The 26,833-nt window shown below is 39.6% G+C and overlaps 1 long non-coding RNA gene across 2 annotated transcripts; it reads left to right on the forward strand.

Annotated features, from left to right (window-relative positions):
* Positions 1-2,295: 2,295 nt before the first annotated feature.
* On the forward strand, positions 2,296-23,324 carry LOC103457802 (uncharacterized). Of its 2 annotated transcripts, none has more exons than XR_532477.3 (3): positions 2,296-3,189; positions 13,977-14,071; positions 23,113-23,324. It is a non-coding gene; the product is annotated as an uncharacterized LOC103457802 (long non-coding RNA). The 2 variants fall into 2 exon arrangements; XR_014085678.1 differs by lacking the exon at positions 23,113-23,324 and adding an exon at positions 14,915-15,368.
* The last annotated feature ends 3,509 nt before the right edge of the window (positions 23,325-26,833 follow it).

Raw genomic sequence — 26,833 nt, forward strand, 5'->3', positions numbered from 1 at the left:
GATTCCATATGTACGATGATTTTTTTTAAAAATAATGTGGTTGAGATATTTGATTTTATAAAAACCCGACAATGTGCGTGCAAGGCCTAAATCTCTGGAAATTGGACAATGTTGTTCAGAATTTTTTGAATAAGATAATCAAAAAATAAATTATTCAAAGTTGTGTTACTAAATATGTACTATACTAATCAGTGTACAGGTTGTACTTGAATGCACCAAGTAAGCGGAGCTGCTATAAATTAATCCTCTGCTTTTTGGGATGGTTGAATGCTACAGGAAGTTGGACATCAACCTATTTTTCTCTGTACAGAGCTATCAGAACTAATGTGTGAAGTTCTACGTTGCGCCTTGTGACAATAAAAAGTTCTATATAAAAATGAGAGATGTACAGACTAAAGGCCAAATCCAGGTGCCTGTAGCGTTCAGGTTGCCCCAAATGTCACTCATACTGACAACACAGGTTTCTGCCAACAGCTGCACCTCCATGGTGCATTCAAGTACCACTCGTACACTGATCTGTATGTCAAAACAACTCCAAACTGTTTCTTAGCACCTACCATTATATTTGTCTTTTTCCTAATTTCCTAAAACAAGAACATGACCATTTTTAAGCGGTTCTACTATGATGCAATCCTTCTATACATCTATCATCCTGCCCACTTATCTTTTTTAGTTTTATAAATTAAACCAAATTTTCTGTTAGTTCCATAGGCCACTTTTTGAAATGCTGGAACATTACAATAAACTCAAATTATAGTACAAATTTTTAGAATTTTCACTGTTGAATGAAGAAAAAAAAAACATTTTATTGAATCATACCAAAAAGGTATGATAGTACGGCTTTGCATAAATTAGTCAGTAGTAGTAGTGAACCACATACAAAGAAAGAAGCAATGAGCTTAGAACCAACTCGTGTTTCCAAACAGCATTTTGTGAAAGCAGGACTGCTTTACCTACATTAGTAGTAACTCTGTTTTTAATAGTCAAATGTTTGAAAAAGCAGTTAAAAGAGTAAACAGGATTTTTTTTTCTTCTGCATACTGGACAGTCTCTAATTATCAAGCTTTTATGTGTGAGCCATAAACCTTACACTTTATGAGCTTTACTTGCAGGATGTGCACTTACAGACCTTAGAGGACCGCTATGGATTCTAAAAGAAATTAAAGTTGTACTAACAGGAGCTGAGTTGATGATGTGAGTTTTCTCCAGCTGCCTGATGGATTCTTCCAGCAGATTTTCATAGATAAGTTCCCAATGTTCAGAAAGTTACCGGTCAGAACTACCTGTACACAGACTAACAAAAGTGAAATTTGTATGAATTATTTGAAACTATTCTAAGAAGAAAAATCAAGACCAACAGGAGGATTTACCCACTTCTTGGTACTTTCAACTTCTGAAGTCACGAAGCACCTTTTAGTAATACCTCACTCTTCTTTAGCCTAAGACTTTCACAGTGAATCAGTCATCTTGTAGATGTTCTGATAAGTTTTTTTATCCAGTCCCAGTGGCAGGCATCCTCCTCACACTGCAGCTATCCTGCCGTCTATCTGTTTCTGTGAATGCAGGTAAGCAACTCGTTGCCAATCGATTTGTAGTACAGGCAGTGTGCCAGTGGGGGACGGCTTTGTTGATACACTTACTGTATGTACATTGATGCATTCGCAACCATGTTCAGTACGGTCCAACTGCAAACTTTAACAGTCCAAAACATAAAATAAAACATTATTTTGCTTCTGCCATTGGACATTTTGTCAGTACAGTCAAGTAAACTCACCAACTACCTGATTATTTGAGCATTACCTGTACCTGGTAACAGCATTGGATACATTACTCTTGATATTTTGGCTCATCTTAACACAGCGTTTCTCAATTCCAGTCCTCACTCCCCCCTGCTCTGCATGTTTTAGATGTGCCTCTATTCCAGAACAGCTGATTCAAATGATTGCATGACCATCAAGTACTGCAGAAGCCTTTTAATCACCCACAGATTGAAACCAGGTGTGTGGTAGAAGGGAAATACCTAAAACATGCAGGGCAGGGGGGCCTGAGGACCGGAATTGAGAAGCACTAGTGATGGGTAAATGAGGCGTCATGAAGCGTTTCGACTCATAGCAACACTGTATTGATACTGTGTCACTGAATACTGACACTTGCTGGACATTAAAAATCCCTACAGGCAACGTAGTCAGACTAATTTGATGACTTAGAATTTTATGACAATAAGATTTAAGTCATTGGGTTTTATTGTACATTGTATTATTTCATATCTTAAGTGAAATTTAAAATAGTTGATATTCTTAGATACAGTCAATAAATAATGTGAATATGTACAATAAAGTGAAAATTTAAGTGAATGTGTTTGGAATGAGGATGCTTGTGGACTGGAGTTTTTTTCACACATTTTTATTCAAAAAAATAAGTTTTTCCAACGTTCTGAAATTCAGTCTATTACGCTTTTTTGACACAACTTCTCCTGCTGTGGAAAACACCCTCTCACATGGCACAGATGAGGCTGGAGTGCAAAGGTTTTGCAATGACAACTGGTAGAGGTTAGGATAAATGGTCTTGTGGTTCTGCCAGTATGTCATTGGATCCTGACATCTGGCAATATTGCCCTCTGCAAGATATCTGCACCTCCTGGATGGCATCAGCTGTGGCACTTTTGGTCTGCCTGCCTACTTCGGTGTCAAGATGGTGCCAAAGGTTATCTAAAAACAACAAATCGACATTTTAGTACATCTTGTCCAAACAAACAACAAATAATGCGGAATAACATGCCTGAGTTGGGTGCAGACAGCTGTTGTGAAGATGGTCCCGGCCGGGGGCTCATTTGTGTGTCCGATAATAGATGCATATTCTGACCGCAGTCTACTGATGACCTCATTGCATCTGGAGGAACTGCGGAACCCAAGTGATTTAAATCTGGGGTCTAGAAGTGTTGCTAGGGTCAACGCACTTTTTGACTCCAGATTGGAAGCAGAGTCTGTGACTCGACGCTTCAGGTTTTCATGTAGGTGTTTGGCTGGCTGTGTGCGCAAGGTTGATGCATTACTCTCTAGAGCAAGATGGAGCATTTTCATCATTGGGATGACCTTGGATCCTGACACTCGCCTCTCTTCAGACAACTCCACTGTAGCTTGACGGAAAAGAGCAAGCACAAGAAGTGTTTCTCCTGTATGCTCATCAGCTGTAAGTGGAGTCAAATCTGCTTTTAGAGAGGCCAGAGATACCCACACTGGTTCCCTCTCATCTTGTAGCCTTGACAGCATTTCAGATGTGCTGTTCCAGCGTGTTGGCACCTCATTGATAAGTTTCAGGATTGGTCGTCCCATCTGTTGTTGCACTTGAGCAAGCTTCTCCTTGGCTGTAGTGCTTGATCTGAAGTATGCGACAATGTGCCTAGATTTCTGTCTGATGGATGTAAGTGTGGGGATCTGATCACATGATTTTCTAACTAATAAGTTGAGAATATGTGCAATGCAAATCGAGTGCTGAATTACTAGCTGCCTAGCGGATGCGATCCTGTTTGGTGCTGCATCAGTCACAGTCCTCCATTATGTCTCTTGTGACTTGGGCCAAATTGTCAGCAGTGTGACTGTGGAAAGTATTTTACTCCTAACACAGATGTACACAACTGCAGATTTTCATTAATGTAGTGACAGGTAAGAGCCAAATAAGCCTCCATGTTCACAGATGTCCACTTGTCAGCCGTTATACTCACTGCCACAGCTTGCTGTACTTCCATTTTCACTCGTTCCAATTCCTACTCAAACTTTTTGGCCACCATTTGTTTGATGGTCTGAAAACTATATCAGTGAAACCAAAACAAAATCAATATATTAAAAGTAAAGATTAAATATATATATTTTTTAATTTAAACTACTACTTTAGATAATTTCAACACAAACCTTTCTGGTTGGCAAACCATATGAAGGTTCCAGGACTTGAACCAGTGCCTTGAACCCTTCACTCTCCACAATGTTGAGAGGCTGGCAATCCTTCACAATGAAATTCAGTAGAGCCTCATCCAGCATTTGCTTCCTAGAAGCTTGATGGTTAAAAATGAAGTAAACAATACATTTAGATTAAATAACTTATTAGAAGTGTAACCCTGTCCGTGTGAGTTGAGTCCTCGCTGTTCCCTGGTCTCTGCGTTGTGTCTTAAGGGTTTTTGTCGGAAGGAAACGAGACGGGAATCTGACACACACTGCGGTTGAAATCGTGGTTGGGACCGTTTATTCGAACCACCTGACAGCGCAGCGGCTTCGCCTTTAGAATTCAGAGCAAATACTGCGTGTCAACATGTTTCATTAACGCAGTTATTTTTGATTTACAGATACAGCATACATCAAAAAAGAAAAAAAAAGACAAAATGATACGAAACTAACTACTTGAACATTAAAAGTAACATTTGGCTACATTGAGGAGCTGGCGGTCAGCATTGCCTACCTTTAGAATTCAGAGCAAATACTGACCGTTGTACCACCAGCACACAGTAACGAACGCCAAGTACGGCGTTCTTCAAAGGACACACTTTACAACGTTCCACAACCCAAAGAGCAGATCCAACACTTTGGTGACATGCGCCACCACATTCAAGCACTGTCCTACATCAGCAACTGAGTAATTTGTAAAATGGCTATATACCTGAAGTTATTCTAGGTGTATCTGGGACTTCATTCTCATGTTTGGCCATATAATGCCTCAGCATTGAGGAGGTGGATTTATTTACATCAGACAATTCTGTCAAACATATGCGACACCTAACCTGCAGAATATAATATGAAAGTAAACTAAGAGTCAATTTCAGCTGAATTTGGATTCAGATCAAGTAGAAGCTGAACTGGATGAAACAACAAAATGAAAATAAACACCTTATCTTCCGATGTAAGTTCAAAATGGTCCCACACTGCAGAAACCTTTCGTTTGTTTGGAGGCTGTTCCATAGTTGACACTGTACCAAAAAAGGTCACGAATTCTTTTGGCAAATGACAAATGACGTTGACAGATTCGCTTCCTTATAAACATAGTTTGGCGCTTTAATGTCATTTCGAAACAGTTCCTGTGTTGGTCACGTGACCAATACAATTCCTGTATTGGTCACGTGACTTGCTGACACCAATACGCGCACCAACACGGGTGTTGGTCTATGGGCTTGACCCATGCGCCAGCGCGTTGGTGTTGCTGGACCCATCACTAGGAAGCACTGTCTTAACAGAACAGCATCTTAAACAGGTACTGCAGATTGGTCGTTTAAGCTAGACATTGGTTTTTCTTTTGTCATTGTGAAGCAGAATTCAAAAATCGTTTTGATTGTCCCGCTAACAGTATTGAACTTTAGGTGGGTTTACATCGTCATGAGACAGGTTAGTTTTACCATAATGGAAATGTTATTGGAGGTCACTGAACTACCGTGAGCTCCTCAGGATATACAGGAAGCCGGTTTGAAGTGCTTTGGTGCATCAGAAGTTGAGTTTACTCAGGCTACGCTCACACTTAATATGCATTTCCCATTTTTTTTTTGGTTGTTGCTGAAATTAAATTTTGTGTTATTCTGTGTTGCAGTTAATACTACTAACTAAATGTGACCGCAGTCAGACTTCTGTGTGCGAGTCCAAAGCGACCCACATGCGCAAACGAAGAACATATGCATCACATAGCAGCACTCTGTTTACAGAAGTATCAATGGATGCCGCCATCGGACGATCAATTTTAAAGTTGTTCAGCAATGGGGGCCGACTGTATCATCACAAGATCATAACGTATAAGTAAAAAGAAGAAAGCAAAACTAATGGCAGCGGCCTTTTGTGGAGCACTGACTGCAATTTCTGTAGAGAAGTCTGTTTGGATGTGTAGCCAGAGCCAAGAGCGGTGGGATTGTGATGTGATGGGCTTCACTGATGTAATTCTTTCATAAGTTAAGAATTTTCATAGTTTTCAGCCATTGTTTACGTCCCGCTTAATGGAGGGATGACGCACGTGTCACGTCAACTATGTAAAAGTTGGATAAAATACGACATGACCGTTCTGACCGCCAACTAAATCAGATATACATCTGATTTAATACCATAAGTGGAAGTGGCACATATATATATAGTTTTTTTGGTAGGGTGTAAATAACCCAAATTGGAGTACTCAGACAAACATCGCATATGGGCAAAATAAGCGGATTTGGATAACATTTGCCTTCTGTGTGATTATAGCCTACGTGCGAGAATATTGTTGATGGGGAAAAAAAACAAATTCCTGGTTTCATGTCTTTAATGTCAAATTCTGACTCTGCCATCTGAAATCAGTCGAAACTAATCAGACCAGGAAGCATTTTTTCCAGTCTCTTGAGTCTCTCTCACCGTATCTAAATTTCTAAATACATTTGAGTTGCTTGCCTCAAGATTGACGGCATTAACAACTAATTCAGCAGGTGCACCTAATAAAGTAGCCGAGTGGTTCATGCTGAATTAACCAGCTTCAGATTTCCTGCAAACGTCTCCATATCTATTCTATACAAGCTGCTTATTTTTTTTACTCCTCTGCTTATTTTCATATGTAATCTGCTGTTTTTTTTTTTTCTTTTTTTTTGCACGAGCCTCCAAATCTTTACCTCTCCTCCACATTCATTTTGCTCAGGCCAGATCAACACTGCTTCAGTGTCTGCATCTATTCCACAAGCTAAGAAAAAAAAAAAAAAACAGGTTGAAAGAACTGCTTTTAACTCGAATACATTGAAAGTGTGGATTCCTGCTGCAGCGATAGAACTGTGGATTTGGGGGAAATCGCTTTATAGCATGGATAGTGCTGCTGTTGCACTGCTGCAATATTACAGCTTATTTCCTGTAAGCCGCATTTCCACAGAGGTTAACGACGCGTCGGAGCCGGGGATGAATTGGTTCGTGTTCTGTCCTGATTTCATGCTCATGCTGAGCTTACCAGCTATTTGAAACAAAAAAAAGAGCATTTAATCCTATGAAACCTGTGATTTTAGGTCCCCGATTTAAATATTGTGTATTTTTTTAACCCTACCTTTTTATACTTTAAGTATGTTCAATGATCTTGAAGTCAAAAAAATGTTCCCTGTCTTTCAGCAGTAACATAACACGCTCGTATGTTCTCAGATCGGGTCATTCCAGAATTATGCCGGTATCAAAAGGAATGCTTAATATGGAGCTGTGTAATCTTTGCAGCCTCAGAAGGAGCGTGTGGAACTAATTATTTGTAATTAGCTGGATCCCGTTGAAGGGGTAAACAAAAGAAGCCAACACTTTCCCAGCTCCGACTCGCTCTGAACGGCTCCGCCGTTTTGCTTCTTGCTGGTTTTAACAGGGGAGATTTATTGATTCCAGGAGTTTTATCTCTGCTTTCAGTGAATTTATAGCCGACGCACGGATTATTGAGTGGCGAGAAAACAAATTAGGACTTGTAAAATAGCTTCTGTGATAGATTTTTTTATTTCATTTTTTTCTGGAAAGGAGGCAGTATGTTAAAAACAAAATAAGAGATATCTTTCTTTAAGCGACAATTTGTTTTACCACCTCATAATAAAGAGCAGCACAACACACTGAAATTAATTTTAGCCTGGAGGCGGACAGCTGTGCAATGTGACAGTCAAAAACAAGAAAGAAAATGATGAAGTCATTGTGATAAGAAAAGCAACAGCTTTTGTCGCATATATATATATATATATATATATGCAGCATTTTATCTAAATAATTTAGTTGTTTCCACCTTCCACCACTCCAAGGATTTATTTATTTTCTGCAACAGGTTTTCAGTGTTGAGAACTGATAGCAAGAACTTCACAGAGCAAAACTGTGATTTAAGGGCCATTTCAAGTGAATTTTTGTTGCCTCCGACTGCACAAGTTGGTGAAAAATGGTTAAAGAAAATGAATAAATAAAGGCAATTGATGGAAAATTATAAATTTGTTACATTTTTAAAGTGGGAGATTTTCACTAACAAATTTAAATACATTTTTTTATTTTAAATGTTTAAAAGTATATGCCTTTTATCATCCATGTCTGTTTAATTTTAATTTCAGAGTGCATAGGAACTAAACGTTCTGCCAATTTTGAGCTCCTTTCAGAAAGAGTTGTTTTAGGGAGTCTTGTCACTTTAAATCCAAATAAGTCATTTATAGCCCCGCCCCTTAACTCAATGTTTACAGTCACGTGTGAAAATGGCTGCAAAGAGATGCGCAATTACACAACCGTACATATTTGACAAGCAGAAGTGGCGCCTCCTGCACAAGCAACAAGAATGCAGCAAGTGGTTTCAGGATAGCAAGTCAACAACAGAACACTTGACTTTTCCAGCAGCCGTTGTACAGCGCATACAGCAGTAAAACCAGCCAAACAAACGTGCTGAAGCAACACTTGTGTTGCTGATTTGTGATGTTTTTGAAGTGGGTCATTTTCCAGACACCGAAAAACATTAACTTATTGCCAAAAACCATCTGGGTGTTAATTTTTAAGAGCCTGGGTTGTTTTTTTTAGAAGCAGTAGAAACCCACATGGAAGTACAAAAATGTGCAAAATGTGAGTTTTACACAATACATCCCCTTTAAGCAGACTCTGAAGCATATGTTGATTAATTTTGGCTAAACGGCGCAAGTGCTTCTAAACGGATAAACTTTACATTAAACTGAGACTGACATCAGTACACTACTTAAAAAATCTACATGGACAAAAACTTGAACAAAAATAGAAATAGACATTTTTAGAGCCTTAAGAGGATCTAAAAATGTAGTATATATATATATATATAAATTACACCTATTACACTGTTGGACTATATATTGCTTTGACAAATTCTACTTAATTATTGTTTAAATGTTGGAAGCATTTGACATTGGCAACAAATGCTATAATGTTAGCAAAAACATTTTTCTCAAGCAGAAGGCTTTGAGCTTTTTACATGTTGAAGTTAGTATTGTTTTAGATGCAGATACATCCTTTTCTAAAAAATGATCAAGCGTATACTAATAGAATGCTGTGTCATTGCATTTTAACTAATTATTTTCTTATTTATAAAATACATTTAATTATCTATGCGCATTTGTGTTTCTAATCATCTAAAACTTGCAGAATGTGACGATTGTTACTCGATTAATTGTCAGAACAATCGTCAGAATTCTGGATGACTGAAATAATCGTCAGCTCCAGCCCTGCTAGTTATGACTGGAAGACGGGACATTTCCAGCCAGCTATTTCTGGAAATGAAAGCTTGACCAGGTTTTCCTGTTTCATTCCAGCAAAAAGAAGGCCTAACATTTCACTGTGGAGACATGGTCGTTGACAAATGTTCCACAAACCGTCGCAACACGCAGAGAGCAATTTACCACGCTCCCCAGTCAGTCTAATCTTCAAAGGACGCTGTTATTGTGGGGGGTGGCTTACATCCCTCTCTATCCACACACACACACACACACAGTCCCCGGCCCCATCCTGCCACCAAGTGTCAGGTAGTGTTAGATTATAGCTCACGTCAAACAAACACCCCTCTGAAAGTGGCAGCGCTGAAAATGTTGATGTGAAGGTTTGGCTTTTTTTCTTCTGTTTTTAAAAAGAGCCAATATAGAAATGATCTGCTCGTCCCCGGGCCCTCGCAGCCTGCCGAGGTGAACCCAGACAGCTCCAACCTCTAAAGGGATCAAAGTCCAACTCCAGCTGAGCAGACTGCTTGTAGCTACGAAGTACTGGGGAGGGAGAGCACCGACGCTTTTTAGCCAATCGTAGGGCGCTGAAACTGCTCAGATTAGATTGTGCTGCAGCGAAAGAGGAGAAATGTCATCTAGGGGGTTAAAAAAAAAAGAAAAGAAATGAGGAGAGAGGAGCAAGCGGGATGACAGAGGGAAGGAGGTGGGTGCTGAAGCCGAGAGCTGAACAGAGGGGGACCAAACTCTGAGCCAAACTTGCTCCCCGTCTGTTGCCAACACATTTCATCCCATTGTCTCTCCTTTTTTTTTTGTTGTCTTTTTTTTTTTTCCCCTCCTGTTCCAACACGCTCTGCCAGACACGGTCCACAGCCCAGATGAAGCTCTGGGCCACTAGTTTGGAGGAGATATAAAGCTCCAGCAACGCGCTCGCCCATCTGCCAAGCCTTTGTGATAACCAACTTTGCCAAAAATCGCCACTGTAATAATAATTTGCCGTCTTTTTTAATGTGGTTCGAGCGAAACGAGCGGCGACCGCTTCCACTTCGGCGCTGATGTTCCGCCGCCTGCGAAGGCCAACGAAACAGCTCGACGATAAACAGAGACAGAGAGAGAGAGACACAGGCCTGCGCCGTTCACATTCCAAGATTGCTTTTGTTCACGGGCATTAGGGCCGTGTAATGCAATTTATTTTTGATGAATGGCTGTAAATCTTTTGCTTTTATTCCTTAATCCCCGAAAGCTCAATGCGCAAAGTGTTACCGCACTAATAAACTCTCTGCAAGCAGAGTTCTGGAATTTCATTTCAAACACCTTAACTTCCCCTGGTCCATTTTTTTTTTCCCCCCCGTGTGTGTTTTGTTGGACACTTGGCAGGTACGTGTAAATGACTGTATGTCAAAGTGAAAATGCATGTCAGCTCTGTGGGCTCCCGTGAGCTGGTGATGAATGCAATTAGTTTCACATCACTAATGCATAAATAATGACTCCCTGTGGAACGCGGCGAGCGTCCTCTGTCAAAATGCTGTCGTACGCAGCTCTGGATCTCTCCCTCTCCCTTGAGCCCTTTCCATTTTATAGGCTAATAGAGGTTGGCGAATGCAAACGTGAGGCGCAGTTTTTGGAACTGGTGAAAAGATAGTAGCGTTATTAATCTCTACCAGTCACATTGTTGCGTTTTAATGAAGTGAAAACCCAGAGTTACCTTAAAATGTTGCAATCACATGTATAATAATGGGATTTGTGGCTTTGTGTATGTCTTAGTAAGTCATTAGCAGCTGGTGATTCACTGGCAGAAGAATGTGTTGCGATGGACTTTGTAAAATTTGCATTAGGACTGCAATTCGTTTGCCAGATCTGCAAAGTTTACGACTGTCTAATTTTGTTTCGTATTATTTTAAAAAGTAGGATGAGTGTTGTAGTCAGTAAAAAATTGATTCATTAAAAACACGTCAAATATTAAAATTGTTACCATTTGTGAGTTGACTATATGTCAGAGAGGACTTCTGCTGTCTACAGATGTCAAGAAGCAGACTTCACTGTATGTTAGTGATGGGATCCGATTAAATAATGAAGCCATATATCCACAAAATAAGCAACATTTTCAATTCAAACACCATAAATGATAGAATAAACCGACATATGAGCTCAGTAATAAAGAAATTTGTTGTTTCTAATGTTATTCATGTTAATTAACCATCAGATTGTTTTACAAGAACTCATCATTTGTGGAACTTATTTAGAAATGTTGACTCTGGATGCTAACATTAGGGACGTCTCTTCCCCAACACCACATTTTTAGCATTGAGATGCTATTTTATGCTTGATTAGCTTCGCTGATAGGCTAACTCTTTTTAGCACAACTTGAATACAACAATAGTTTTGACAGCGTACCTCCAGATTGTTTTTGAAGCAAAGGTTTACCTCCAGTGGGCCAAAAGTGGCTTCGTCGTCCATCGCTGTTCGCAGATGTCCCTTGTGTGTCAGATTTAAGGGAAATACCAGAAACATACGAGTATAAAGGTTCCAGTCAGAAAAAAAGTGAGGAATTGTGTTATAATTTTAAAAGTCCTAGCCTTACTTTATACACTAAAGACCTGTTCTATAAATATTCCACATAAGGACAAGTAAATGCAGCGGTATTCTGTAAGAGTAGGTAGAAATTCCCACAAACAGAAAAAGCCTTACCAGAGATACTCAATACTGTGATGAGAATTAAAAAGCAAAGGTTTGGGTGCTGGAACGGAAAATACAGACAAATAAAGGATGCCCCAACAACCCCTTGGTGAAAATAATATTCAAACTTCACTTGACATTGGTCTTTTATAAACCAAGAGTCTAAACATCCTTGTTAATGTCACATAATAACAACCACGGTGATTCATGGAGAGTTTATTCATCACAGTCGATGTTCTTCTCATATCCCTAGGGATATGATATGAGACCAATGAAGGGCCTGATAGACAATTCTGATCAGGCCCTTCATTGGTCTCACCTCCTCAGATGGCCGCCATGGCGCCAACAACCTCCCGGATAAACGCGTCTGCACCGCAAGACGAATGCTTGATGACGCCTGCGAAATGAGCCCCGCCAGCTGTTCTCAAAATGTCAGCCGTGTCCCACAGAGAACGAGGCGCCTGTTGATTGAACGAAACACAAAATCGGAAAAACACACGCGTTCCAATCCGTCCTCCTGTCTTTTTCCATTCTCCGGTGAATAATTACTAAAAAAATTAAAGTAAAAAAAATCCATAGATCACACATGAATGGACGCGTGGCCCTCAGCCCGTCTACCCATCACCATCGCGAGCTAATTTATTAATGATAAATGTACTGGATTTGAACGCTGACAGGATGATGAATGCGAGGGAAAGTGTGAGTCTGCGTCACGCGTGAGGGACTTCGGTGGATGTTGTTTTCTTTTCTGTCAATGTAACTAAATGACAGATCCGGCGGGCGTCTGCAAACACAGTAGCTTACCTCCGCTAGCTTACGTTCGAATTCTGCTGATCAACATTTGCTGACCCGTTCCCTACCTTCCCGTCTGAAGAACGCAGTCGGAGTCGGACGGGCATTTTGCCCGGCCGGGAGCCATACGTTGTTCGTCCTTGCATTTCGTAATGTTTTTTCTTTTTTTGTCCACTTTATTAGAAGCCACAGTCCAGGTTCATTCTCTCCTTCCCTCTTAATGTGCAACGTCAGCTGCAACTGTGTAGCTCAGTTCACAGTTTAGTGCACAAGATGTTGCCTTGTCAGGACTCCACAGTATTTAAGGGCACGGACGGAAAAGAAAATGAAGAAAAAATGAAAGAACATCATTAATTCTTGTCAACAAAGAACATGTAGCATGTGCTTCTTATTTTGTCGTTCCGTATACCATATGGGGCAATAAATGGGCTTCACTGTGAGTCTAACAAAGGACTGGGATGCTCTGTGCTTTTCTGATTAGAGTCCAGCTGAACCCGCTTGCTGATTCAGAATCCAATTAAATAGATCAGTGGATTATTTACATTAAGCTTTCCTCCTTCAGAGCTAAATCAAGCTCCAGACCAGTCAATTTATCTGTGTCCAGAAACGTCTGCAGTTCTGCTGTACGGTATCCAGAAGTTGACTGACCCGAGGGAATTAAAGGACCCCAAATTGACACCAGGATTTCAGGAACGTCTGTATTGTCAGTGAATGCCTTCCAGACTGAAACTATTTAGCAAGGTGTCTCTTTCATTCAGCTTTGGTTGCTATTGCAGCTGCTGCACGTTCAAAACAGCTTTTCTAAGACCAAGTGTTGAACTTATGCTAATTGGAAAGATATTGAGCAGTTTAAGCCATGTATGGAGCCACACATTTTGTTCCCGTTTGTTGGGTTTAAGATTGTTCACAGTTTACCACTTTGAACTAGCCTACAGGAAGAAACAGGAAATACTAAAGGTTGCTTTACACAGGAATGAGTTGATGACTTTACAGTAGAGAACAACATTTGCTTTGGGTCGCCACAAGTCAGCTAAAGTCCCTAACACAGTGGTCCCTGGTTCAATTCCCGGCAGGTCATTTGCTGCAGGTCGTTTACGATATTTGTGCTAATGCATGATGTTAAAATGTGACGTTTTATTAATCGTATCAGTCATGGACCATAATTGAGGCAGCAGTCAATGGGTTTTTCACAATTCTCAAACTTTGACTGGTTCTCCTCACCAAGAGATTTTCCCATCAACTCCTTCATTTCCCTGTTGGAGGAAAGACTCGCCACAGCATGATGATGATGATGTTCTTTTAGGTTGATATGCAGTGTTAGTTTTCTAATTCTTGTTGCCTTTTGTGTGTCGGCCCACAGGTTTTTGGTTGCGTTTACTGTGCGCACCAACAGACTAGGTGAACACTGGAAATAGAGAGACTTCTAATGGCTTTCTTCTTTGCACTCATCGAAGGGTAAGTGGAATCTGTTTGAACTTCACAATTACACACCGCTTTGTGTTCGTCTGTCACATAAAGCTGAAAGTTTGCGTCTGCGACGTGACAAAACGTGTAAAAAGTTCAAGGTGTGCAGTTACTTTTCCAAATCATTCTGTCGCCTCAGTGGGAAAGTGTTGTACAAGCACACTCTGCCCCGAGTTTCAACTCTTACGTACCTGAAAATTATTTGAAGTGAAGAAAAAAAAAAAAACCCCAACAACAATCAAAGTAAATGTTGTCTTTTGTGTGTTTGCGTTTGTATTTTGCAGACGCGCACAGTGTTCTCACGCAAAAGTCAACAATTCAGCTCCTCGGCTTGTGTTACTCTGGAAACGGTGTCTAATAAGTGAAAACATTGGAGCGCACATCACAGACACAATGTTTTGAATCTCACAAGTTGCTCGCTGGTATGGTTTGCATCACCACCGCAGAACAGAGAGAGGCAGAACGAGAGAGAGAGAAAGAAAAAAAAAAAGGAGACTATTTAAAGTTGAACAGGCAGTTCTGCTCATCTGAGAACATGACCACAGTAAAACAGCAGGGGAAACTTTTACCCTGTGTCATTTGTAAGGATGACATTACTGAAGATGTTGGCACATTAGATGAGATCTTGTTAATAATGCTCAGTGGGCATTGTTAGACTGCAGGGCGTACGTTGCTTAAGCCTAATTACGTGCGAATTAGCGAAATACACGCGGGTTCCGTTCGGAAGACAAATCGTTGCGTGCGTGTTATGAGGAAGACGTCTGGGAATGGCGTTCACCAGGCGCTGTCGGACAACGGATAATTGTGTCCTACATTTGCCTCTTTTTTTTTCAGGTTTCAGAAATGAAACTGCACTAGAGTCTCGCTCGCTATTGATGCACGTGTTCATGAAGCACGGTGGTTTTCATAAAGAAGCGCTTTGTGAGAGGTTTGTTTTCTTCGCCAACTCCGGCTGGTGTGAGATGCGTTCAGAGGCCCGACACCCTTCAGAGAGAAACATATAAGACTCCTTTTTTTTTCTCGAAATAAAAAAGTTTCACTGAAAGTGGAAAAATCCACAGAAATAAAGAATTAAGAAAGTATCACGTTTTCAACATATTGACCTTTTCTTTGAAAGCAGCTTTGCTTGCGAAGGTGACGTCTCATACAGGAGCGAGGAAAAGCTGTGCTTGTTGAAACCTGCATGTCTGACAGGAAAAATGGTTGTAATTCTACAACTTACTTTGTAAACAAGATTCATTTTGTAAGGTTAAAGAAAAGAGTTTTACTTTGAAATATAAATCTAGGATTTTACATCCACTCGTCATCGGCTTGATAGTCACATTCATTTGTAGCTTTTAATGATCTATTTGAGTTCTTTATTTCAATTTCTGTTTCAGGTTTTGATACTAATACAACATATCGTCACCTTCCTAAAATAATGGCCTAAGTCGTTTTTTGGCCAAAGGGATTTCCAAAAAAACGACGTAGGCCATTATTTTAGGAAGGTGACGATATGTAGCTTTGCTTAATGTTAGCTTGATTTATCCATAGCAAACCAGTTTTGACATCTGTTTGGGATCACTGTTCATCATGTTTCAATTATCTGGCCTAACTTGTCCATGTAAGATGGAAAGAAATGCGCTCAGATGCTTAGGAAAAACCCAGAAACCTCCAAGGCTATCATAAACTAGGACATGCTTTAACACCAGTGTTAATGTACACAGTGAAGTTAGTTTAGGTTTTGAAGTGACATAGTGGTGGAGTAGACGCTCCTTATGCGACCGCTGTTACTCCAGTATGGAGAGGTTTACTGTGTGATAACTGAATAAAGGCCATTTAAATCACAAGCAAAGGTAAAAACAAGACCGTAGAGTTCACAAAGCAGGAAAACGCGACCCATAAGCAACTTATCTTTTCACAGCAGTCCAAATGGACAAATTTAGATTTTTTTCACCACCAAAAATAATAATTTGTGTCACTTCCAAATGTGGGACTAAATCGGATACGTATCTGATTGTTTTCAACACGGTTGCAGTCAGAGCGGTCAGGTCTCATTTTACGTTACCGACGCGAGACGTGAAGCATAATTCTGAACCAGCAGAAGTCAGACGTGGTAAATCCAGATGTAAACAATGGCTGAAAATCATAACTGTGGACAACAATCCTAAAGACATTAAAATTGGTTTTGGAGTTGATAAAAAAATTTAAAAAACACTAGCGTTTTGTTTCTGGAGTCTTAGACCTGTTGAAGAATTATGGACCAAAACGTGTCTGTGCCAGAAAGCTACCACATTTAAATGAACCCCACCGTTTCCATGTCCATTCTGAAGTCTGTGTATGGTATGTGAAACCATTTTTTTATCCTACAGATTGTAAGAGAATTATTTATTAAATTAATTATGGCTACTATTTAAACACTGTGTGGATTAGAGAAAATCTATAATACTTTCACATTTATGCCACCAGTTACAGCTTTTGTTTTGTCAAACAACATTCAGCATTCAACATTGAACCGTATTGAATGGTGTAACTTAATGGAACGTTTTTGCACCATAGTCATTTTTTTTGAGACATCGCGGCGTATTTCTTTAAGATTCCATGTTGCCTGAGGAAAATGAACTTTCCTAGTTCTAAAGAAATAAAAGTGACCTGGTTCTCTGAGGACATCAAAAATAATGGCGCTCTGACATCGAGTAGATACGGCATTAACAATAGATTGTATAATTGTTCTCGGCTCCTGTAAACACAAATGCACCAAGATTCAAAAGCCTAATTGAAGTAGCTTTCAGGGTCACTTTTCTGTTTCAGAAGTCTATAACTACGAGCACACACTTTTCTTTAGCAGCTAATTACGTCAGACTGTCACATGTTTACATGTTTCTTTAGTTATTCACAGCTTGAAAGGAAAAGCTGGGCATATAAAAATGAATGACTACGAAAGAGGCACACTGATTTATCAGCTGCTTTTGAAATTCTAAGGGTTTTCCGATTTAATCAAATGAAGTTTTTTTTTTCCCCTTTTATTATTACATCACTGAAAAAAAAATCTCAGTAATTTTAATTAAAACTTCAGAGATAATGCCATGTTTTTCCTAATTATTACTATTCAACACAAAAACGTAATTCCTTATTATCACCCCAGTAAAACATATAGTTCTTTTTCTTTAAGGGATACTTTTTTTTTTTTATTATTTTAATTAAGAGGTTGAGAGCAGCTAATAACATTGCTGCAGCAGATCAGCCTCATGTTGGATAAACGCTGTGCAGTTCCTCCTTTAGATTTAAGCTAATGGTTAATTAAAGAGGTGGAAAGATCAAAGCGACTTTCAGCCATCTTAAGAATAGGGAAAGTGGCCTTGACTCAAAAGTTTAATGGCTTGAGAGGAAAGGTTTTCAAAGAAAAAAAAAGAAAAAAGGGTACAACTGGCGTGGGAATATTCCCAGAGCTATGCCCATTATGCCATTTTCTGTAAATTATTATTATTGGAACTGTTTCCTTCTACTGGGTATTTTAAGTAATTTATGAATTATATGTCTTTTGTGAACGGTTGCTAAGCCATGCTGCTGCAGTGATCTTGAGCAACCACAACGTACTTGTATCGATTCATTTTGTCAGACGCAAACACTGTTGCAAAAAATGCTGCGATTGTTGCTCTTCCGACCTCTTTTGTCATTTTGTGCTCTTGACTGGCGGTCAGTGCTTAGCCTAAATGCTAACATGCTTCCATAGAGATGAAAAGAGAAAAGCATAATACAGCCAGAACTAAAGGACTCCCCTGAATAAAAGTATAAACTTATAAAAAACAGAAAACCCATCCAAGCGGTATGTTCCACAAACGTCTAATACTTTTTCCAAGGTTGTCTAAAGGATCAAAATATATACCCTATATATTACATACGTCTTTTCATAACACTTGTTTTTAATTGAAGCATTTTTTTCCACCCATTCTGAACATTAATGCCCACTGGGCTGATGAATGCAGTCTGATTACTGACGAGCCATGAGAGAAAGAGAGAGCTGAGTTTTTCTTATTGAAACCGATCTTTTTCTGTAGCAATATTTCTAATGAGCAACGTCTAGCCACCGTTTCACTTATTGCCTTGGCTTTTTGTCACGTTTGTCTGAATGAAATAAGTTATGTTCTCAAGCACGACTTTTTCAGGCTTTAAGTCAAAGTAAAGAAAAAAGGAATGCAATTTTAATCAGGAACGTCTACAGTAATGGATGCAGTGACTGCTGGCACTAGAATGTTTCCACCATTTTAATAATTCTGACCTTAAAGGGGCGGTATATGATGTGTTTTCCAGGCCTGTTGTGTCATTTTATAGCAAAGTGAAGTAACCGTCTTATAAAAGTTGTTATAAAAATAAGTTCTATATAAAATATGTATAACAAATATGATTTAAAAAAATTTAGCTCCTGATTTAACGCCTTGAAATTGGACCTCTGTCTCTTTAAGAAACTCCTACTCTTTCTGAAACTCCGCCTTCAGGAAGTCGTCACAACATGGCTCCTCTATTAACCCTTCGGCAGCCTTTGTACCAGTGTTTCACTGAGAAGCAGCTCCTATAATGAGCTCAGCTGATGCTCAGTACCACCAGGTGTGTTTGCTAATTGTTGCTGACTAGTCTGAAGGAGCTGAGTGGGAGAGTCAGCCTTGACAGCTTGGAAACTGCAGGACTGGGGAGGAGCTTCCTTCTCGAAGGCGGAGCTATGTCCACCCAGGCGTTTTGTATTGGATTTCTCAAACATGCATAAAATAATGACAGCAACACTCCAGGTATGGTTTAGATTAGGTACTAGCATCATAGCATGATGTAAAGATAATTTAAAAAAAGATTACTATTTTAGCTATTCCTCTTCTCGTCAGAACAATTCAATGCAGTTTATTGACAACTTTTAGTTGAGTTTTAAAAAAATCTTGTGATCCACCGCACACATAAAATCAGAAGCTGACATACACACACACACACACACACACACACACACACACACACACCGGGGTGCCTGCCCTCTTCCCGTATATGCGCTGACTTAAATGGAATCTCTAATGGACTTGAAGGGTCATCACTGGCAGGCTGGCCGCGATAGCATCGGTGCTGTGGCTATGACACCACTGGGCCGACTGAAGCGGCACTGGAATCAGACTGGACTAATCTGCCCACAGGGCTGACGCTATCTGCAGGCTCATCTCTGCTAGGAATGAGATCCCTCTCACGACCTTCACCAGATTCTTATCATAGTTGGACAAAAAAATCCCAAGCGTGTGCGAGTGTGTGTCTTGGCAGCCTTCGTTGAACTGCTGAATCTAAGTGTGTGTGTATGTGTGTGTACAACCTCTGGAGATTGTAAGGACGGCTGTCTAAGAGAATGTATGAATGTGTGTGTGTGTAAGGAATATGCTGAACATAGTGAGCTGTACAGCTCAAACATTATTAAGTGCCCTCTACACTCAGCATGATGGCTCTAATCAGTACAGAAAGCTGGGTCAGCTTTGGGAATTTATTAAATATTTAAGGGTTCACTACAAATCCTCCGTGTCCCTTGTTCTGTAAGGAAGCGAGTATTAGATCTGTGGTAACTCTGCAGCTGCCAAACACAAAATAGCAGCAGAAAATACATGTGGCCCCAGAACGCTGGTAAAAAAGAAAAGGAAAATGTTAAAGGGTTAAAAGAGGAGGCATGTTGTGATGACTTCCTGAAAGCGGAGCAGGAGCTTCTTAAAGAGACAGAGGCTGGATTTTAGAAATTAGAAAGGAATTTAGAAAGATCTTAAGAAGATGCTGTCTGAAAATGTACTGCTAGGTCGTTATTGCAAATAGGAATTTTTTCTTAATTCACCTGGTTAAAGCTGCAGTATGTAACGTTCACAAAGAATATGTTTTTTTAAATATGTGTTGAAACTTTCAACATGTGACAGTGCAGTATGAGACTGATAATCTGTGAAAAAAATCGAGCTCCTCTGATTTCTCAAATGCTGACTACAAACAACCAATCAGAGCCAGGCGGAGGGTCTTTGTGCTGTTAATCAACCTCCACGTGGTGCTGTTCACACCCTGTCCTACGCTGCAGCTAGCATAGCCTGTTGTGAATGCTCAGGGTAGTCACGTAAACGGTTTTTCTGTAACTGTAAGTTGTTTCTATGCCATTCACACATTTGTCAGCGAGTACATGGTGTTGATTGATAGCACTAAGACCCGCCTCCTGGCTCTGATTGGTTGTTTCTGACCAGGTTCTACAGATGGCAACAGAAGCTCAGGGAGGACTTGGAGGAGACTGAGCTTTTCACAGATTATGTAAAAAACGTAATTTTTTCCAAAATAAAAGCTACAAACTGTGGAGACAAATAAAGGTTAAATAAATAAATGAAAACTGACTCGAGGGATATCTTCCTTTTTGCATCCGACATCACATTCTGAGACTCGAAGCTGATGCAGCCGGTCTGTTTTTTGATAATCTGTGAGAACCAAAGTATCCCCGGCTTTAACGTGGTTTTGATGAGCAGCTTTTCCAGGAATTTAGCCGCTGTGCGGTGTGATGGCCACAGATCCGTAACCATCGAGACATGTGACATTTAAATCAGGCTGTGAGCCGCCGTGGAGATTTATGGTTCGCAGACAGAGTCTCACTTCACGCTGCAAAATACCCCCCGTTTTTTTTTTTTTTTTGACTCAATAATTATGGATTACAAACCCGACGTTGTGACGGACACACGAGAGCAGCTGCAGTCGGAGCAAATTGAAAAGTGTTAATCAGAAGCCAAAATGTTTAATTGCAGAAGCAAACAGAAAACTCAATTTGTGTGTTTTTGCTTTTGTCTTCCTAAGCACCGCTGCCTCTCTTTGTTTTTTTTTGCACCTGCAATGATTGATTAAAAACAAACCCGGCTCTTTCAGCGGAGAGACACAGTTTAATGGCCCTGACACAGAATTAAATTGTGTTTGCCGCATTGTCAGAGTTTTAATTTTACGAACGATTTGCCCGAGCCAGACCCGGTCACGTTTTCCCCCGTTGTTTTTTTCGTTCAGAAAAACCCGACTCTTCCGTGACGTTTGGATGAAAGGCCGGCGGAGGAGAGCCACTAAAACTTCGTTCTGATTCTCATTTGCTGAGCAAAAGAGGGGAATATTGTTTCGAGATTGTCCCAGTTAACCCATTCTGGACCTTTGAGATCAGAATTTGCTTTCAGAAGGGGGGAGAAGGAGACAATGGGGGCTTTCTCTTGTTGCGGCGAGACGATCTGCTCTAACGTCGAACGTGGCTGATAAGAGCACATGACTCAGCTGTGTTTCCTCTTTATCACAGTAAGCTGCCGCAGAATCCATTATCTGGCTCCTTCAATACGCCCCTGACAGAATGAGAAACCAGGGGGGAGAAGAAGGGAAAAAAAAGAGATGGAGAGAACTTAAAAGGAGATTTGATTTTGATGGAAGCTCTCCTGCTCTGTCCTGAGCTATGACTTCAGACGTAGGTTTTGCACAGCTTGTGTGGAAAGATACCGTGACATCTTTGCATTAACGCCGTTTTTTTTTTTTAATAAAAGGATTGAATATGTACTTTTATTTTCTGTGTGTACACTGGATCGCTAAAACTAGTTACATTTGGAGCTAGAAAGTGAGATATTTACTCAAGAAAAGAGTCACAATCTCACAGTATCTTATTTTCTGTAATTGTTCATTTGAAACTCGACTACTTTAGAAAAAAAGACAAGCGATAAAGAGTGCAAAAATTGCAAAAGCTCATTTCCAGAGAGAAAAACGTCTGGTATTGTTTCTATTATCAAACAATTTGCCCGTTCTGGTTTACTTAAAGGGGCAGTAACATGTAAAATTGACTTTTTTGAGTGTCATTCCCTGAAAAAACAAACCTTGAGTGTTAATGCATGTTTTACAAATCCTTTAATCTCCATTCAGCTGGTCAAAACACCGGGGTGGACCTAGCTCCGCCTTCGAGGATGAAGCTCCTCCTCTGAGCCACAGTTTCCAAAATTCAGAGCTTCCACCTCACTAAACTCCTTCAGACTAGCCGGGAGCAAAGTGATTGTGATGACTTCCTGAAAGTAGAGTTTCAGAAAGAGAAACCATTTTTTAAAGAGACAGAGGCCCAATTTGCAGGTGCATAATCACAGTCAGTTTCTTTTAAGTCGTATTTGATATATCCAGCTTTTATATAACAAGTGAAGGTAAGAGCTACTTGATTTTGGTTTAACTAATTAGCGCACTGTGTAAAAGTACTCGCTCCTTTCTGTACTAATTGAGTTTTTGTTGTTTTGTCATGTTGGTCCAACAGTAAATACTTCCATAGGGCCTCGGGAAATTGGTCCTCAAAACTTTCCATCCTACCCCCTGGCTGAAAAATTGACTTCTGGAAGTTACTTAGTTGGGGCCGTTTTCCACGTAAACAAATGACGCTCTGATCTGTCAAACAAAGGTTTCGCACAAAAGGGGGGCTAAAGGTTTTACACAGGTTGTGTGACAAATCGGGATGAACTACATGATTCTCAGAACCAAATTCCATGATTCAGCAACGAGAACTTGACTTGGGAGTTTCGGCTTGACCTCGTAGAGTCCTTTAGTTTTGGTAGCTTTAAACATAAAATCAGTTAAAAATATGTTTTTTTTGGGAGCACTTGTGTATTATTTGCAAATAATTGTCTTCGTTAATATACACTTTTCTACTGCGTTGCCACCAAAATGAAATCATGCAATATTTAAATAGTTTGGAGCAAAAAAGATGTTAAAAAAACGGCAGCAGCATGAATTCGTTAAAAAGTACAAAAATCAACTCCCTCAAATCAACAGTCACTCAGATCAGATGAGCATAATCCCAAATTTGTGTTACTTACTTTCTCAGAAATTGTGTGTGTTCATTGTTTCTTCCCGTATTAGCGCTGGCGCTGGGAGAAAAGCTGCTTCTTGAGTCTGTTTGTTCTGGCTTTAATGGCTCTGAACCGTCTGCTCCAGGGCAACCGTTCAAACACAGAATGTTCAGCGTCAGATGAATCTCATAGAAAGTTTTAGTTTTTTTTTTTTTTTTCTCCCCCAAACAGAAGGAACTGCAATGGCTGCTCAGAAGAGGGAAGAGGGCGGCCAGAACTGCTCTGGGTCGCAGAGATGATCCTCTGGAGAGCTGCACACAGAAACAGTTTGTCAGGATTCAATGGAAGGACACCAAGAGTTTCTGGTTCAGAGGAAGTGTCACATAAAATGGACTTTTTTCAGCTTCACATCATGTTATAATGTTATTCCCTCATCGAAAACAGACCTGAAGTGTTGCCTCGATTCTTTCACACGTTTGAGAAATCCTTTAATCTCCCGTGGACCTAGCTCCGCCTTCGAGGACGAAGCTCCTCCTCTGACTTTTCAAGCTTCCACCTCACAGAGCAAACACCCACATTCAGTTCCGAGCTCATTATAGGAGCTACTTCTTAGTGTAACTCTGGTAAAAATGTTAAAGGGTTAATAGAGGAGCCTGCAGAAAGAGCAGGAGCTTCTTATAAAGAAGTTATTAAATTACAAAGAACAATTTCTTTCAAGTCACATTTGATGCATACATATATTTTTATAACACCTGATGGCAAAATAGTTACTTGATTGTGCTAATAACGTTAAGTGTCTGGGAAAATACCCCTTTAAATGCATTTCTTCAATCCATGTGGACCAGATGCAGAAGCTTCGTATCTTTTTTTTAAAAGGTAACACTAAATATTTAACCAGGCAGTCAAACGTATGGTGACTGTAACTATTTTGTAGTTATTGTTGTGGGTCACATAGAAATCGAACTCTTTTTCTATGTGAAAATCTTGTTTGGATTTTTATTTTGTAGCCGTCTATGGAGGGTTGCCAAGATATGGACTTGTATATCAGATGGGGCTTTAGATACAAGTTTCAGCAATCAAGTTTTAATATTTAAGCTTTAATATTTAACTGGAAAGAGGAATCTGCGTTGCCTGCATCCGGCTCAAGGGTTTGTTGTCTCTTCTTGATTGTGATTGGTTAAGAGTTAGACCCAATTTAACCATGTTCCAATTGCAAGTTGTTTGTATGTTTATTTTAGTTCTGATCTTGCCATCTTGTTAGGCAAAACACTTCCTACACTCATTATTCCTCAAAAGGTCTTTCCATACATGTTTTTTTTTTATTTTTATTTCTTCTGATCAGATGAGCTCTTGACTTCTCCACTGCTCTGTTCCTGCGTCCTGATTAACATCTGCTCACCACGGTGCTGCTTGATGCTACGACATGAACCAACAGCATTTCTGTCACAAAGGACCCGCGATTTATTTAGAAAATGTTTTTTTCAGAACACGAATTGTTTGCTCGGCGTCGGGACAGAATTGGGTTTTTCACTCTTGTGGGCGTAATGTGACTGTAAGACTCAGTAGCTGACACTAGTCATATGTTCCTGAACTGCACATCCATTTGTCACGCTGTGAAACACAGATTCATACTGAGCACATCGCAGTGTGAAGGCAGCAGACGGAGAAGAAGCGCTATTCAGACGAATCATGGTGGGGGAAAAAACGCATAAATCTGTCCTGAATCTTTTCCCACCACTCAAGATTCAGAAAAAAATATATTAATATAGGGTTAGAAACAGGGTTAGAAAAGTTAGAAACATCTGGATTTTGTGGGTAGTTTATTCATTCAGCATATTAAAAGTATCTGCAGTTGATTTTTTTTGTCTCATTAAAATGGTGCAAGTTTGGTTTAACGTTACCCAGGGAAAAATATTTTTCTCTATTTTTGTGTGTTTAACAGAAATACCTTTTTTTCTTTCCTTCAACTGTTTTAATCTGAGCAGCTTTGGTTCATGTGGCTTAAAGTTTTGGACACCAACATTTGAACACAAATTCAAGCTACAAACTTTATTACTGTTGCTATGGGTGACCATCCATCTAGAGCTCGGTTCTGGATCACTTTCTGACTTTTCATTCTGCTCTGCTTTTTTTTATTTTTTATTTTATTTTGATAACATGCGATTTCTGATGTGTACATTTTTGAGGCCCGGAGACAAACATAAATAACGTGTCTACTTTTCTGTTTTAGTTTTTTTGTTTCTGGACAAATTAAACACTTTTAGCTTCAATTATATTCACGAAATGCACAAAGCACATGACTTTCATAAGAAACAATATTGATTGCAGCCAAAGCCTGGAAATGGAGGGGAAAAAATGGATTCTTCAGATGGTCATAACATATAGCATAGATGAAATATTTATTTAGAATGGCCTGAAGCCACGTTCCTCACACTCCTCACATCCTGTCTGTGCAGCAGGAAGTTTTTTCCCACCGCAGATCAACGCGCCTGCGAGAGGCTGGAGGAGTAATGATCTTTAAAAAAAAAAAAAAAAACATTCATTTTTATTACGGCTGTTTTAGTGGAGTCGGATTTCCAGTAACACTCCCGGAATTAAAACGACTTCGATGTTTGAGAGGAGAAGCACCTCAGAGATCTTACCTTTAAGAGGCGGCGGGACGTCTTCCAGGAATCACATCTGCATGCTGAGGACGCTCTGCACCGTCTCCTGCTGCGCATTTAAATCTCACGCAGTCAAGTGTTGGGACAGACACATTTTTATGACGGCTGTGAACTCAGAATGTCTTTATTATCAAATAGACTAAGCACATTTTTGCATGTATGCATAAATGTTATGTAAATTCTCAACAGGGGCAGCATTAAGTAAAAGGTTTTTTATTTCCCTTTAAAGACGGCCTGTAAATTCAGTTCATGTTTTAGGTGTAGCTTTATTTTTTTAAAAGATAATTCTGTTGGTTGACAACAGAAACAACCAGCAGGTTGAAGCTGAAATATTCATATCTGCTGGCATTTTTAAGTTTGTCATGAAACCGTGTGTTTTATTAGGACTTTGTGTTTTTTGAATGTTTTTTTTTTCTTCCTTTTTTTTTTTAATGAAGTAGCATTGTGCATTTGTATGCAGCTGATTTAATCAGACACCTATAAATATATTACAGTGGAATTACAGAAGTTGCATAAATTAGTCCATAAACATACAACCAGCATTTTTTCTGTGATAGAACGGCCTAGACAAAGTCCACACCTCAATCTGATTCTAAGATTTGATGTCAACAGAGGCTCTCTGTCCTGCTGGACTGAGCTTCAGCCATTTTGCAAAGAAAAAATGTGTGTGGATATGTAAAGCTGGTGGGATAATGAAGCAAAAGTGTGAAAACACTAGTTATAGTAAAAAAAAAAAAAAATATATATATATATATATATAGAATTTTATTCCACTTCACATCAGAAATGTGTCCCTTTACTGTGACTCTTACAAACCAAAAATGCGTTGTTTTTGAAAATGGACGCAATAAGAAATGGTCATTTTCCTGTAAATTTGCATAAAATGGCTACAGCAGGCTTTTAAAGGCAGCTTGGTTCAAACTTTGGGTCTTTCCCTTATTTAACCATTTTTTTCCCCCTCTTGTAATAGACAGTTCCTTTTGTTCTGCAATCTGAAAATTAAATACATTTCAGTTTAATTCTGCTGAGCTTTCATAATAAAACGTTTGAGGTAGTACTTATATAGAAAATAGTCTTTTGCGGTTTCATTTTGTAGCTTTACTTCCATTCAAACTGCAAGTTAGAAAGCTGTAGAAATATTTAGCCTCTCATTTCTTTCCTTCAGATGAGCTGAAACATTTAAAGTTAAACAGAAGGTACAGTAACTGACTTTACTCTGACAGCAATAACGTCTGTCTGCGTGACATTTCAGTCAATTGTGACTCCCTGAAGCTAGCAGTGTGCGCCAC

This window comes from Poecilia reticulata, chromosome 21, assembly GCF_904066995.2.
Source record: "Poecilia reticulata chromosome 21, P_reticulata-male-v2, whole genome shotgun sequence".
In the NCBI taxonomy this organism is placed as follows: domain Eukaryota; kingdom Metazoa; phylum Chordata; class Actinopteri; order Cyprinodontiformes; family Poeciliidae; genus Poecilia; species Poecilia reticulata.